The sequence below is a fragment of the Tinamus guttatus genome, unplaced genomic scaffold (genome assembly GCF_059628265.1).
Source record: "Tinamus guttatus ecotype Peru unplaced genomic scaffold, ASM5962826v1 Tinamus_guttatus_pri_ptg000090l, whole genome shotgun sequence".
NCBI classification, from domain to species: domain Eukaryota; kingdom Metazoa; phylum Chordata; class Aves; order Tinamiformes; family Tinamidae; genus Tinamus; species Tinamus guttatus.
Genome location: NW_028288624.1, coordinates 1,568,948 through 1,584,495, shown reverse-complemented (window position 1 = coordinate 1,584,495; position 15,548 = coordinate 1,568,948).

Sequence of the window (15,548 nt, the reverse complement as noted above, 5' to 3'; positions counted from 1 at the left end):
GCTTGTGCCAGCCCCTGTACATTTTAACAGACTTGTGGAGGCCTCTAAGGTTTCGTACAGATGTATTTCAACCTGTACAGGCTCATATTGACCCTTCCTGAGCTCTATGGCTTTGTACAGTCTTGTGCTGGCTCTATGGGCTCATAACATCTTGTATCCATATCTACAGTTTGGTATGGGCTTGTTCTGAGCTGTAAGGTCATTCCTGCCTCTACAGGCTTGTACGAGCTGATGCTGGCTTCTAGAGCCCCCATATGGCCTTGTGCCAACCTCAATAGTCTCAGGCAATTTTACATCACCCTCTACAGCCTTGTTCAGGCTTGTGATGGGCTCTAAGGTCTCATACAGGCTCATATGGTCCTCTGAAGGCTTCTATAGGCTCCTGGCCTCTGTGCACTCAGGCTCTTGTAGGGTCATGAGTCTCATTACAGACTCTTTGTGCTCATGCTGCCTCATGTGCCCTCGTACTGCCTTCTGTGAGCTCATATGGGCTTGTGCCACTCTCTACAGGTTTGTATAGCCTCCTGTGGGACTTTATGGGCTCTTTTGGGCTTTTGCCAGCCTCTACAAGCCTTATATATGCTCCTGCCAGCCTCAACGGGCTTGTATGGATTCGTGCTGTCAGTAGGCTGCTCCGAACATGGACATCAATACCTCTTGATATCTATAAGCATCAATGCTTGTAGATATCCGTCATTATGAACAGGGATCAATATCAGTAGGTATTTGTAGTCAGAACACGTGGAAGATCTGGCAAGGAGTCAGTCACTGGCAGAGTATGTAATAGAAGGTTTAAGAGATCCTTAGGATACAATGATTGAGTCCTGCCTGGGCATCCAAACCATATGTTAGTTTTTTTTCAGGAAAATAAGTCATAAAAACTGTATGCTCTACATGTTCGATATAAATTTGCTTTATGGGAGTTCGCTCTGCAGAGAATATGTATTTATAGGGATATATTCACACAACATCTGCTTCATACAAACTTCTGATTTAAAAGTCTAATTTAGGAGTACAGGCTCTCTCTGTAGTCAGTGGAGCCTAAATTAATCTCTCCAAATTATCCCCTGAAAGGCCGTATCTTTCTCCGCTGAGACCAAAGACTTATAATTTAGGCACACAGGTTACATATCTAGTGCATCATCCTTCCGTGTGCAGTGTTTGCCCCTCTGTAATTTTGATTCACTGAATAGGGCAGAGATTTCCCAGCACAGACATTACTATGTTCCTTTATTCACTGAGTAGGGAGGTTGTGGCAAAAGTTGCAGGATTAAAACCCTGCTAGGGCTTCAGGTTCAGTTTAAAAGACAGGAAAATTGTGTTTGGTTCAGTATTACAGGAGTGGTAACTCCTCACTAAGAAGTACACTGAGGAAATCTGGGGCTGAGGCAGGGCGACAGGGAGAGGCCCCGAGTGCCGTTGCTGGAGTGAGGGACGCCTGTCACTGGCAGATGCAGCCAGACATGCCCTGCTCCTCTGGCAACAGTGCGGCCGAGGTGCATTTCTTCACCTTACCTTGGGCGCAGGAGGGATCCTGCCCTTACCTTGTTTGAAGAATAAGTGTACAGCCTGCCTGCTACAGGGTGTTCTTGTAACCCAAGGCTGCACGAGTGCCACTCAGAGAGCGTGGCCTGGCTCAGGCACTGTGGGATCAGCTCTCCCTCCTGACACACCTGTGGAGCAGTGCTTGGGGGTTTCTCAGCACAGGAGGGCTTAGGAAGCTGTCAAGACCAAGTTTCTTGAAGCCCAATGCTCAGGGAAGAGTTCCTTGCCTTGGTAATGGTTCCTTTTTACAGAGAATGATTTTATTTGCAGGACCTGATGTTGCAGGATCGTTGTGATTCAATGTTTGCATAATGTCTTGGAGAAGAAGGATGCTAGGTATTGTTCTTTGAGATGGCAACAAAATATGTTCAATACAGCTGCTCAAGTCGAATCCATTTTCAGTATATCTTACAAGCAGGAATTCAAAATCCAAATAAAAAGCCTTGCTAACTGAAACTTTACAGTTTGATAGAAAAGTTAGAAAGATAGTTAAATGAGTTTTAAATAGTCATGGCTGCATCATGATGTACATGAATTGGAACCCCCATCTACTCCAATCAGCTTGGAACTGCGAATTAGGTCTTGTTTTTGCAGAAATATAGTCGGTCCAACCTGCATGATATTTTGTATAGACTGTCAGAAACTGCCTCTGTACTCTCTAAAACACATATTTTTCCACTTTTTGCTGCAAAATAGGGAAGCATGTGGAGAGCACCTCAGAGGAAATTACTTTCCCCTCCCCAAAAGGACAGGCTCTGATATTGTCCTATAAGCCAAGTGTTCTTCTAGCCCCACCTGAGCACTGGTATGCACGGTTTCAGGATCATATTCCAGTGCTTTAAACTGCATCCTGGCCCCCTGAGGAGTTGCTTTGTGTGCATTACATGCAGATGCATTATATGCATGTCCATTACATGCAGATGTTTTCTTTGGATCACAGTTATTAGTAAGCAGACAGTGTTTACTAGTGCAGTAGTATGGAAGAATTTGCTCTCTGGCTTTGTATGTTTTGTGATGACTTTAACCTCTCTTGCCTCAGTTTTGGGAACACAGAAATTATTGTCTTGAATCAGTCTAACAGTTCAGCATTCCAGAAGCCATGGTTGGGAACGTGAATGAAGAAAATCCACAAAGGGCAGTTATGCTTCAAAATCCTTGCTATCGACTTATTGATGTTTTAAAATATAATGGCAAAAATCTATCACAAAAACCTAAAATCCGTTTAATGCAATGTCCTCTATAAAATGGACACAATAACACACTCACTTCCCAAGAGTCCAGATAGGTTGCAAAACACTTTTGAGTGCCAGAGGCTGTGTTGGCTGTGGCTATAAACTGCCAATGCCATACTGAAAATAGCTAAATTGAGCTATTTTTACCTACTGAAGTCCATCTCATATCTGTGAATATCTGTCAATATTTACTGGATTTATGTTTTCCATCTGATGTTCTAATGGGTCTGGGCATGTTTTTCAGCCTCTTGTGTTTGTTGGGTCTGTCAGTGTGGAACAGCCCTACAAGTGGGTTATTTACCCACTAGTTATCTAGTTATCCATTACTTACAGTGAGTGAACTATTGTTTGCCAGTTAAATAATACTGTTTGAATTCTGCTCTTCTGTCCAAAGAAGTACGTTTTCAGATCCTGTTTTTCATTTTCTTAGTAGTTTTGAAGTTACTTGCTACAAAAATATGACACTACGCACTTTAATTTGGCTTAAATTTACACTTGACCATTAAAGGTCCAAAATAGTTTTATGAGCAAATAAAAAAATGATGGCTTGGACACCTTTCTTTTCAATACCTTTTAGTTACTGTAAGCTATATATACCAGTAACTGCCTTATAAACAGCTTTATATTGCACTCTACTGCAAATCACTGGAACAGCATGCCATAACAGGTTGCAAATGGCATAATGTTTTGCGCCACAGCTTTTGCAGACAGAGTGAACAAGATCATTGCAAAGAATATCATGCTCATAAAAGCAGGATAAGAAAAATAACTGTAAATCTGAAAATTCTGTATCACATGCAGTAGAACAAAGGAAAATAAAATTATATTTCTTCTTCTCCAGAGCAAATTGGGGCAACACGATTCTGTTTGCTGAAATACTCGGTTCTAACAAATTCCAAGTAAAATTTTTGACTTTAAAGTCATGTTTGCTATGAAAAAAACTTCTTTGCATAAATCTTTTTTTAATTCATCTTTGGAAAGCTGTTCTCTGAAAATTGATTAGTTAGCTGTCACAAAAAAAGGTGTATTATATGTTCACAAATACTTAGTGGATAGTAAAGTGCTGAAGCACCTGTAGCAAACATGAAATACTTTAGGCCTGCCTATACTAGAAATGCAATACATGATTATTTCTTTTTCCTTCTGGAGAGAAACCTGTATAATTAGGCAGATGCTTATATTTTATCCTGAAGTGTAAATATCATTTTGCAATTTAAAACCATGTCCTAGATTTCTTACAAATATCATAGGCTGCTTTAAAAGTAAAAGCACGGAGTACAGTAGCACACAGCATGCATTGAACTAGTTTTTCAATTACTCTTCCCAAAAGCATTGCTACTGCCACAGGTGTGTTGCTACTGCCACAGGGTGCTTGTGCTGGCGTGCTCATCTCCCATACTGTCTGTACTCGAAATTTCTTTGTTTCAGACCAGAGCTGCTTGGAGGTCACTTTGCAGGATAAAGCCCTGAACTAAGTGCTGTGAAGAAGGACCTTGAGAGGAGAGGAAGAAAGAGGAAAAGCCTATGATCTTGCTAGGTTGGATCTAGTACATTCTGCCTTTATTTTTCTGTCTTGGTCACTGAGAAATAAATACATAGAATCATAGAATCATAGAATCATTATAGTTGGAAAAGACCTTCAAGATCATCGAGTCCATACATACATATATACTTTTAGGTGAGGGTTAGTTTAAGGGAAACAAGGCCGTCTTGTGCTTTGTGCACTGTGGTGCAGATTTCTCTCTGCTCCACATGCCGACACTCCCTGGTCATTATGGTCAGTGTTCCTAGACTGACCATAGTCACACAGAGAAGGAGAAGATGGGTGAGAAGGGCAGGTCACTGCCAGCATTAACACTACAAGCTGCAAAGTCCATGACTGCATGGTCTTATAAGCAGAGATGATTTTTAAGCCACTGTGCAATTATTTTGTTCAGGATGCAGCTTTATGTTGATGAGGAGAGCCTATAGGCAGAGGAGGAAACTCATGTGGAAAATACTAGAGGCATTAGCTAGTATTTTCTGTTTTTCACTGAGCTCTGAAAAACTTTCTTTTTGTCTGTGAGTATAGCAAGCAGTTTGGCCTAATGCTTACTAGATGTTTCACAAAATCTTTATACATATTTTTTTTCATTTTATTATCTTGACAAACTGACTTTTCAAGTGCTTTATGAAATGCTTCTGGAAATTTGTGAGATCCAGTTCCATGCAGTGCAGCTTCTCATATTCACTTAGCAGAGACCTCTCCCACCCTCCAAAATTGCCTGAAGATTTTTGATGAAAAAAGAACCCACTGCTGAGGTTTATACATGATCCCTTTGTGTCAGTGGTGTCTTGGGTATTAGCCATGTGTGCCTTTTAATTCAGGCAGGGCCTCTTGATGAACACAGGATTTTTAAGGCTGTTCTTTCTTGTAAGGCTAACAGACTTACTGAGCACCACAGGCGAGAATGAGGCCAAATGCTGACGCTTTTGCCAGCTATCTTTGGTAGAGATCCACATGTAGACACCATGATGCAGAATTTATAGAATGAATTGTCTATAAACCTAACTACAGTACTTACTAAAATACAGTCCTTTTAGGGATGTATTTTCTTCTTTCTGATTAGGAAGGTGGTACATGCATATGAAGGAAGTTTCCCAATGGTATTTCTGTACACAAATGCTTTTAGAGAGGATTAGACAGCTATAGCACACAGAAAATCTGATTCTCAGTGCTTATTTTCTCAGCCGCATGCAAGGGCAACAACTGCAATCAGACAGACAGTGGAACTCACAGAAAACATGCCTGGGTTTTGCTCAGCAGAGTTTTACAGCAATAACTGCAAAACCTGGTTTGATTTTATCCTTTATTTCAATTTGATTATATTTGAACTCACTCCTTTGGCTGTACGTATGTGAGAGAGAAAGAAAGAAAGAAAGAAAGAGAGGGCAAGACCTTGCAGAAGCTTTTAGAGTCATAGCACTAGTGGTTGGAGCAGCAAACAGGGAGCTAGGACTTCTCGCCTTTTCCTGCCTCAGCCAGGCCTCACACTGTAGCTCAAGGCAATTCACTTCTCCCTTCTGTGCCCATGGCTGTGAGAGGGCTTCTGTGCCCATGGCTGTCAGAATTCCGTGTGAAATTTGGCTTCAGTCTGGTTCCTCATGAGACCTTTTGTCAAGGGGAAGAGAGCAGCCAGGCTGCACATGTGGCACTAAGGAAAGTGAACATTGCCCCACTGCCTTCACCCTCATTGTAGGACACTTACATTCAGTGCTAGTCATGAGGAAACAGTAGTTAAAGGAGGAACAAGGGTGAGCCTTTTTCAGCCAAGGGAGCTAATTAAGACAGGTTTTTGGTCTCCTGAAGATCGGGTCATCTCACTAATGCTGTGCTATATAACAGGCGCGTTTCTCCCCATGGATATTTTAAGATTCTTAAAGGGAGAGCCAAGCTTTAGTCCCCAAATGAAAAAATTTGAACTCTTTCCAGAGGGAGAAGTTTCCCCCCAGGTGTTCCCAACCTAGAAAGGCCAGGACTCAGTTCACCTACCTATGGGCCTAGCTGTCCTGAGCACCTGACTCAAGTTAGGTGAGCTGAGCAAGCTGCTGTTGAAAGTTTTTTCCTCCACATCAGGTGACAGACTGCGGGCTAGCTCAGGTAGATAGCCAAAAACAAAGTATGATGAATCTGGGCCAGTGGTTTCAGTCAAAACCAGGCATAGAGAAAGTCTTATTTGGGCTGAGTTTGACCTAAGTAGATGAGAAAAAAACAGAGAAGAGTGTAGCTCTCGGCTCTTTGGTATAATCACATTTTATTTATTTATGTATTTATTTAGATTTCTGAAATTTCATCTGATTTGTTTTTGAAAATTTCAAAGAACAAGCACTTTTAAAAAAATGTATGTTCACTAACTATCAAATTAAGCTCACTAGGCTGCTTGAGGTCACTCTGCTTCTCATGCAGTACCTCTCATGTGCAGTTGGGGCTGCTATGCAATTATTTTATTTATTTATTTATTTATTTTGAAGCAGTGTTAAGAGGACTGTATTTTACTTGCTAAATATTCCCTCATAAGATAGATGTACATCCTTAGGTTGCCTCACTTGATGTCTGTGAGTGCTGGGAACAGCGGTGCTATATCCTATCCAGCATACAACAGGGTTTTGGCCAATACTCCTTGTAACATGCAAGGTGAAGGCTGAAGTTTTTTATTTACCTGTGGTTTTAAGGTTACTAAGTGAGGATATCCCTAGCAAAGCATGGCAATGTGAAATTAGGAAATTTGGAAAATCAGTTTCCAGTTTGGAAATTAGGCAGATAGGAATAAAAAGCCTTTGAAGTGCTACAGGGAATTGTGACTGCTCCTGTTGTTGAGAGAGTTGCCATATTCTATAGTTCTTTTATTGCTATTATTATCATATTAACCAGTCCAAGCTCTGTCACTCTTACCCGTACAGTTGCCCCTGCCTTCTTCCTCCTAGCCCAGCTTACTAGTAGGTGTAATAGCATAGGGATGTTAACCCTTGAAGATGACTCAGGACCCTTAGGTGAAGCTGAAGGTGGTTGCCTAATTTCTAGGCTGCCATTAGCACTCGGTCTCAGTGCTCCACACCAAGCACTGGTGGCCCTTTTGCTGGCACGTGGACATCAAGGCATTTGTTGTTTTCTGTTTAGAGAGCACTGAATTGCCTGAAAGCTATGTGGAAGTCGCAGAGGCTGCCTCTCCCCTGGTCTGCCAAAAGGCTTTTGCCAGCCTGCGATGCTCCTGCTGTTTTTTTTCCATAACATTAAGGTTGTAGCTGTTAGTGTAGCGCATGGTCAGCTGAAATCCTGGGCTCTGCAACTAACTCCCAGCTTCTTAGCTTTATGTTAGTATAAGCAAATGCTTATTTGGCCTGTTTTACAAATGCACCATTTAGAGCAGTCATCAGATTTCCAGCTAATACCTTACCTGCAGTAAGCAGAAAATGTCAACCAAACATATCCTTCAACTAAGTTTGGGGTATGAAGAAAGTCTGAACACATTTGCCTCAATTTGCTCAGCAATGAGGGAAAAATATCAGAATCAGCTTTCAGGGTTAAAAATATCTCCTTGTCATTTGTATAGCAACTGGTACAGGATGATGACGGGTGATGTCATGAGGAACTGTGCACCTGACACCATCTGTGGGTGAGCATCACCATAGTGAAATCACTGTCTCCACGCAGATCTGTTTTGTTCCTATCCTTCTAAATCTGAAAGAAAATCAAGTGCCAAGTATTGTCCTGAGAAAGAGCATCTAGTTACAGCAGATCACAATTTTTTTTTTTCTCCAAGGGAGTGAATTGAATGAACTGTATTATTCTCTATATAATGGACAGAAACATTCTTTATTCTGGAAACTTTATGCTCTTTCATAACATTAATAATACTGGGGGAAGGTGGGTGGGAGAGCAGGTGGGTAGAAATGGTAAAAGGAAAAGAAAAATGGAATAGCTGTGAATCTGTAATTTCTTAAGAAATATTTCTCCGTATGATTCCTCTTACCTTTAGAACATTTTTATAAGAGAAATGCCTTGCATTTCCTGCACTCTGCAATGCTTTTTGTAAGTATAGCACTCCTGAAAGGCAATGAGAACAAGAGGGCTTAGGAAAACCTTTATTAATCAGCTGACATATGGTGCACGAGCAGCGATGGAAATTTCCTTATGCTCTGAGCCAGTGCCTGAGCCTTGTCTAAAGGCCAAGTCCCTCTGAGGCAGTGAGCATTGTTTCTCTCCGCGGCTCATTCCTTCTTCAGGATCGCACCCAAGTCTACTGGTAAGAGTAACAAGTTTGAATTGTCTTCCAATACGCTTGGTTCCCTGTGTTTTAAAAATCAGATGGTTTTCCATTATTACTACCCCACAAGTCACAGAGCAACCATCAGATAGCAAAAATAGTGGTTGCTGCACACATGGATGGATTCGCATCATTCCCTTGGGCTGGGGCAATCCTTCCATCTTACCTTTAGCCTGCAAAAGTTAAAACTGATTCTACATTGTAACAGGCAAATGTTTCATCTTTCAGAATTCTGTCTCAGTGATAAGATTTTAAATCATTGCTTGAAAAATAATAAAAAAAAAGATAATAGTCCCTCTATGGTCAATTACAAATAGTGAAAATGGATTCTTTCTTATTTCAAAGTCTTTGCTTCACTATTTCTATTATAAAATCTTCCTGGCAGGCACTACTAAAAGTTTAGGGCTGTCCTGCCAGTGAGATTTACCAATGAGAATTTCCATGCAGGATCCAGCAAACTTCATTAGCAATGACTAAACACAGTTCTCCCACAGTGGGTAGAAATGCCTTTGTAAAGTGACCAGTTGTTGTTTTTGATCAAAACTTCTCTTCATAGCAGTACATGTTTTCCAAGTCTGAAAATATAATGTAATGAAGTCTCATTACATGGAACTCATCAGTATTACTGGAATTTAAAGAAATAATGAAATATAAAAGAATAAAAAAATAGAACAAGAATGAATGTTTGCAAAATCAGTACTTCTGACTATTAGAGACAAAAGATGTAATAAGCAATATTAAAATCAGTACTAGATATTCATGTTAGAAGTTTGTGAGTATATTAGTAATTCAAGTGGAAAAATCTGTTTGATGATTGAATTATTAGTAAGAGCTTTATTCAGCATGACTTGCATAAATCTCTATTGGTTTTCATTAGCGTGCTTCCATTTCTTTTTTCACCTAAACCTGTATACTGGAGGTAATAGATTTATATTTATTTATGCAATAGGGAAAATATGGTAAGCATGCTAATGATTTCTTTGATTGAAAAAATGTCGCTGGCAGAAAGGAAAAAAAGACTATAGAGTGGATATCATCTGCACAGAGGCTTTTAAGGTTAGATAAAGGGTTAAGACCTGAGAAGAAAGGTCATTTGAGGTTTCTCAAGTTGACATGTCGTGCTTGACAATTACGTAGGGATGTGTGAAGAGCAAGATTCTTACAAGAACCTCTAGCTGGACAATCCACATCACTGATCCATAAAGAAAGGAGGAGCAGAGCAAAGCAGCAAGAGTGGCAGAACACTCATGTAATGGGGAAATGCTGCAGAGTGAGCTCAGTTCTGGACACAGGTGTGCGAAGCAGCAGGAGGACAAACCTCAACTTGCTGCAGTGGTAGGAAATTATCAGCAAGCAAAAATCTCACTCCAGCAAGGTGCTCTGCCACAAACTCTCTTTGTGGAGAAACAGCAAATGCATTTTTCCTGTCAGCTGTGGACATTTCTTTTTCACAAGCTGTGTATGACAGCTGGTGTGTATGGGTTATTATGGCTTTTGCTGTTATCGTTTTTTTAATACCTGAAAATCTTTGAAAACTACTGGAAAATCTTACAGAACTGATTTTTTCCAGACATTCAGCCCCACATTGCTGCAGACCAGTGGCCTGCAAAACTAGAAGTAACTTTTCCCTTCTTCCAAAGGTCAGTGTGATGATATAAGGGAGTTCTGATTGTTTGGAGTACTGGAAATATAAGGGGATGCCAGCTGACAAGAGTATAAAAATATATGATTTCATTTTTGAGCTAATTTTTGTATCAGTTGTATTATTTTCCTATTTTCTGTGTGCAAATGGAAATCTGCTTCTACTAAGGAATCTGGAATAAAGCTGAGAGGTAACTAAGCAATAATTGATCCAGAGCACCCTGCAAATATTGCAAAGTTGCCAATTGAAGCCCGTGTGTTTTGGAACAAAGTCCTAAGACATGTGACAGCTGCTCATTTCCATAGTGTTCGAGTGCCTGATAAAGATTGTTGAGGTATGTTCCTTTTAATCACAGCTTTTCAAGAGTCATTTCTGGGGTGTTCTGTAAAGCCATCTTATCTCCTGTTCTTCAAACTTCGTAGGGTTGAACCCAACTGTCTCTGCTTTCAGATAGCAGGAGGTTAAAATCTTATATTTAAATCTTTGATGAATGTTTGTTATGTCAGCCTAGAAAATTATGTTTCTAGATGAGATCTGTTTCTGTTTCACGTGATGCTGCAGTTGGAAGAACTCCCTATGCAGCAATCTTGCTTTGTGTGCATTATGTAGCTAATGTTACAAATAGAGAAAATACTAGTTCCCCAAAGAACATATTTTTCTTTGGCCTATAATATTTCCTTGTCAGGAGCAATTGTTTGTACTGCAGCCTTTCATTTTATCTTCATAAGCGCTTGCCCTTGGCAATTGTCATACGTCAGGTGCGAAAAAACACAGGGCAGGTTGGGCCCTTCCCTTCCTGCTCCCTCTATATTCCAAATGTTATGAAGAGTGTCATTCCTAATTGCTTGGAGTTGACGGAGGGTGGCAGTATTTTGCTGGCAATTCCGAAGCTTGTGCTATGCTTGGGTGTCTGCTTAGATCAGAAATCCTGGATTTTCTTCCTTTTTGCTTTCACTGTGGATAAGCTAATAGAAGGAAATCTCTAATAATGTGCCTTGCGTTGCAACGCTGTTGCTCCAAATGTTAGGGGTTAGGATATGGTGTGTAATGTTAGGCTAGTGCATGCTAGAATACTTAAGTTATCTAAGATATTGAACACAGCTTAATTAAATATTTAATGGATTTGTCCTGCTGAGAGGAATCAGCAGAATAACTAAAGAGTTTGCTCAGAAATGAAAGTTGCAGTGGAAGGTGATCTATGTGGATCACTGTTCATTCAATAAGCTCATGACCTGCCTTTCTAATAAATGGGTACCTTTCCTCCAAACATAGTGTTGGCTTTGGTAGAAGTTTATGTGTATTTCAGTGGCACCAAAACAGGAGGAGTTTGAAAGTACTACTGCAGGACGTGGCAGTAAATATTAAGTTGATTACCATTTGCTGAACTCGCAGCACAGTTGGAAACCTCTTACTTTATCATACTCCCAGAATCAGAGCAGGACATAGAGCAAAGGGGAGGTTGGCAGATAGATCCACAATTACTGGATTCATGGGCTGTTTTCTGCCCAGTTCAGTGATGGTCCATTTCCAAAATGCTTTGTATAATTTTACCTACTGCAAGCAGCACAAGTGCAGATAGGAAGGCCCAAGACATTGGCAAGCCACTTCCAAGCAACTATGTGAGCTTAGCAATCACTTCAACGAGAAAATGACCAAACCCTTACTAGAACACCCCCTTTTTGAAGACAGTGATTTTTTTTTCTCTTATATAATCACTGCACATCTTATGGTCTCAACTCCTCTAGGATATTGCTGTCATCTAGGGCAGCAGGCCAGTCTTTTCTCAAGCATTTAATATAAGCAAATCTCCCAGTGACTGTGTGGCTTGACCTTTACTTGCTGAAGGACGAGCCAGTTTGCTTTGAGACCTTAAATACTTCCATAATTTTCCCAGTGGCAGCTCAGTGCCTTGTGCTCACCACAGTTCTGATATTTTCCCCAGAATCATCTGCACAGGCATTTTCAGGATGTTGTTTCATTTCTGCCATCATGATCTTTGTAATCTTTTCAGGTTCATTACTGGGTTTATAGCTGTTGTACATAATCCTCACTAATATACTCTAAAAACCTTCTTTGTCTCTTAACATCCATTTTTCTTCTTGTCTTACTGTAAACCATATAATCTTTTTTCATCAAAATATGTATTTACCTGTCTGACATTTGCTACTTTTCTTAGGCGGATTATAGCTTCATTAGTTTAATGTATACATAACTTTGAAATGAAAAATGACTATGTATTAAATGGGACAGTCTTATTTAGCTATTTTTGCCCTTTCCTCCAAACTTTGAACAATCCATATGTCTAAGGCTTAGCTTGTCAATCCTCTGTGTACTGTTGTCTTATGGTACTATTTTAAGGACAGTGTTTTCATGTTTTCTTTCTATACCTCCAGCACAACAAAATCATGTTCCATGGCTATAGTTGCTCCATAGCAGACACTAATACAGCACAAATAAATGAGTAATGAGCTGCACTCCTTATTCCAGCTTGAGTGGTTTTATCAGAATTGCTGCCTAGTTGCTAAAATTGCTAAAGCCAACGATATCTGCCCAAGTAGGCATTCGCAAATGGAAAGTCTGTCTGTTAGGAGACTGCTTCCTTCCACACCTCTGTTATTTTAACTTGCGTGAAGGCAATGTCTTTATTGAGCTCTCTGCTTTAGGGACACCTTAGGCATGCTGCACAGCCTGGGGCTGCCACTACTGATTTTGGTTTAGTTGTCAAAGAACCCACCTCTCCAGTCAACTTGTATAAATTTTCATTCATCATAGTAGAGTTTAAACTGGAAAAAAAAGACAGAGGAAGGGCAGGGGGAGAAAAATGAAGTGCATGTGAAGTACTAGGAGTCTACAGGGTATTTTTTCATGGTATTCCTTCCAGACAGCAGTGTCTGTGCTTCTGACATGGTCTTGTTTGACTTCCAAAATTTTTTCTTTTTAAGGATTTATCCTACTACTTTAAGTCCTCCCTAATGTTTGTGCTTAACAGCTATGTTGTAAAGGCAGAGTCTTAATTGATGCTTAACTGCAATTATGTTCATAGTGGTATCTTGAAGGAGGATGATGACAGATGATTTCCATCTTCATCCTCTTATGTACTGTGGCAGTATTTGACACTTTACAGGGCTGACTGAAGGAAGGCATTATGCTGTAGGGCATACACTCCTCTCCGCTTTCTAACACATTCTGCTTTTCTTCCATGAGCAGTAATGGAAAGAAACTTCTGTCCCTAGACAAACTCACAAAGCAAATATGAACACAAAACTAAGTCCAGTGTTACCCGGATGATGAGCCGGACTACAATTAAAGCAAACTCACAGATGCTTTGGATATGTCTACTTTGGATCCCAGCCAGAGCAAACTGTTAGCTGTGTGAAAAAGTTGCCAATCTCTTCACAATTAAATCAACCTCATAAAAATGTTATAATTAACAACTTTATTCCAAAATTGTTGGATGTCTTTAAGTTATTGTTTCAGGTACATTTTCTGCTGTGTTGGAAAGGTGCCTGTTCCTATATTTCATTTTGTTTCTGTGGATCAGTCATCCAACCCACTTGCTTAACTTTGGGCAAATTATGAAGCACATTGGTTTACATCTTCCTCATTGTAATAAACAGGCTCAGGAGCGCAAGCCGTGACTTTCAGAAACACTTCCTGAGTCAGTCTGAGTGGCAGTAATTTTCCTGCTTTCCTGGCAGTATTCCATGAGCATTCCGTGACCAGAGGATTGCAGATTTGCTCAAGAGGAGGGTCACAAAACCCCCCAGGCAATTTTCCAGTTGAAAGAAAAGCAAAGTGCTCACATAAGACCTTTCAGGATTAGGATTGTCCTTTCTATTATAGATTCCAGGTCAAACCTCCAGGTCCAGCTGAGCTCTAGCTGCCCTGCACGTTCCAGCAGGACGTGGTAATTATGTTCCATTCCTCCCATCTGGGGTGTCTTTAGTGGCTGTTCTGAAGGTTGAGTGTTAGGATACGTTTCATTTCTTCCAACTGCAGGCTGCCAGGGATAGGAAGGGTCTTTCCTCACATCCACTCCCAGGGAGGTGTGTTACTTCCAGATATACTGATGCAAAGATATATTGAAGGTTTACTGGAAAATTGCACAGTGAGCCAAATCGGCAAAATAGCTATTTTTTTTAGTGGTTGATTTAATTTTTTTTTTCGTTGACTCATTTAACTATGCCAGCTTATCCACACGTGCATGATAGCTGAATCATGAGAAAGCTGTAGATGAGGGTAGGAGGTAGGATGTTTTTATTCTTTTTCCCCCCCTATGGAAAAAAAATATGACAGACAACTAATTAAAGAATTCAAACCCAAATCTTTCAGAAATTCCAAAAAATCCCATGACTAACTCACTGACCTGTTCTTTCCCTTCAGGTTGTTAGCCTGAGAACATATTTTAGAGTGTTTTTTTGTGTGTGTGTGGTTTTTTTTTTGTTTTTCTCTTTGTTGGGGCTGCATTGACCTGCATGATGATTTTATTTATTTACTTTTTAATGCTCACACTTGCAGTAGAGATTATATCTATGGGATTACTACTCATCTAGAGTCTGCAATAAAGCTGAAATATCATGAAATGGGAGGATTTAAGATCCATGCAGTGTGTTCTCATGCAGCCACTCTTGTCCACCAGAGGTCTGCAGTCTGTCTGTTTTTACTTGTTTTTCCAAGTGTTTTTTTAGTCTGTTTTCACTTGTTTTTCCACTTTTTGCAGATATTTCTGGTGCAGCATCCTTAATTTGCTGTTGTCTTTGCTGCCCAGGTAGTTCACCAAGTAAACACTGTCACATTGCAGAGTGGTGAGAGGCCTTCCAAAATTCTGAGGGCTCAGGGATGCTAAAGCTTTGGAAAATGGATGGATTCCTCTTTCGTATATGCATATGGTCTTTAATCTCCTTTAAAGCTGAAAGGCTTGTGGGCATATCTATACCTGTTAGAGATTTATTAAGAGATACATTTTAAACCATGTCTAAGCAATAGGTTTAAGCCACAGATTATGAGTATAGTTCACCCTGAAATTTAAATGGAATAAAGACTGGGATTATGCAAAGTTGGATGTTTACTCTTACCTATCCTCAAGTCACATGTGAAAGATAAAGATTCCTGTTGTAAATATTGAAAAAACATAAACAAACAAAACCCCCCAACTCTAAGGTGTCTGTAATGCAGGATTTCTTCTGCCAGCTTTAGCTAGATGTCACTCTCCATGATATCATTTATGAGATGAAGTGGATATGCAGTAAAGTAAAAAATAATGATGAAACAGCTGATGAAACAGGTTGCTCAGAAATGTTGTAGAGTCTCCATTCTTGAAGATGC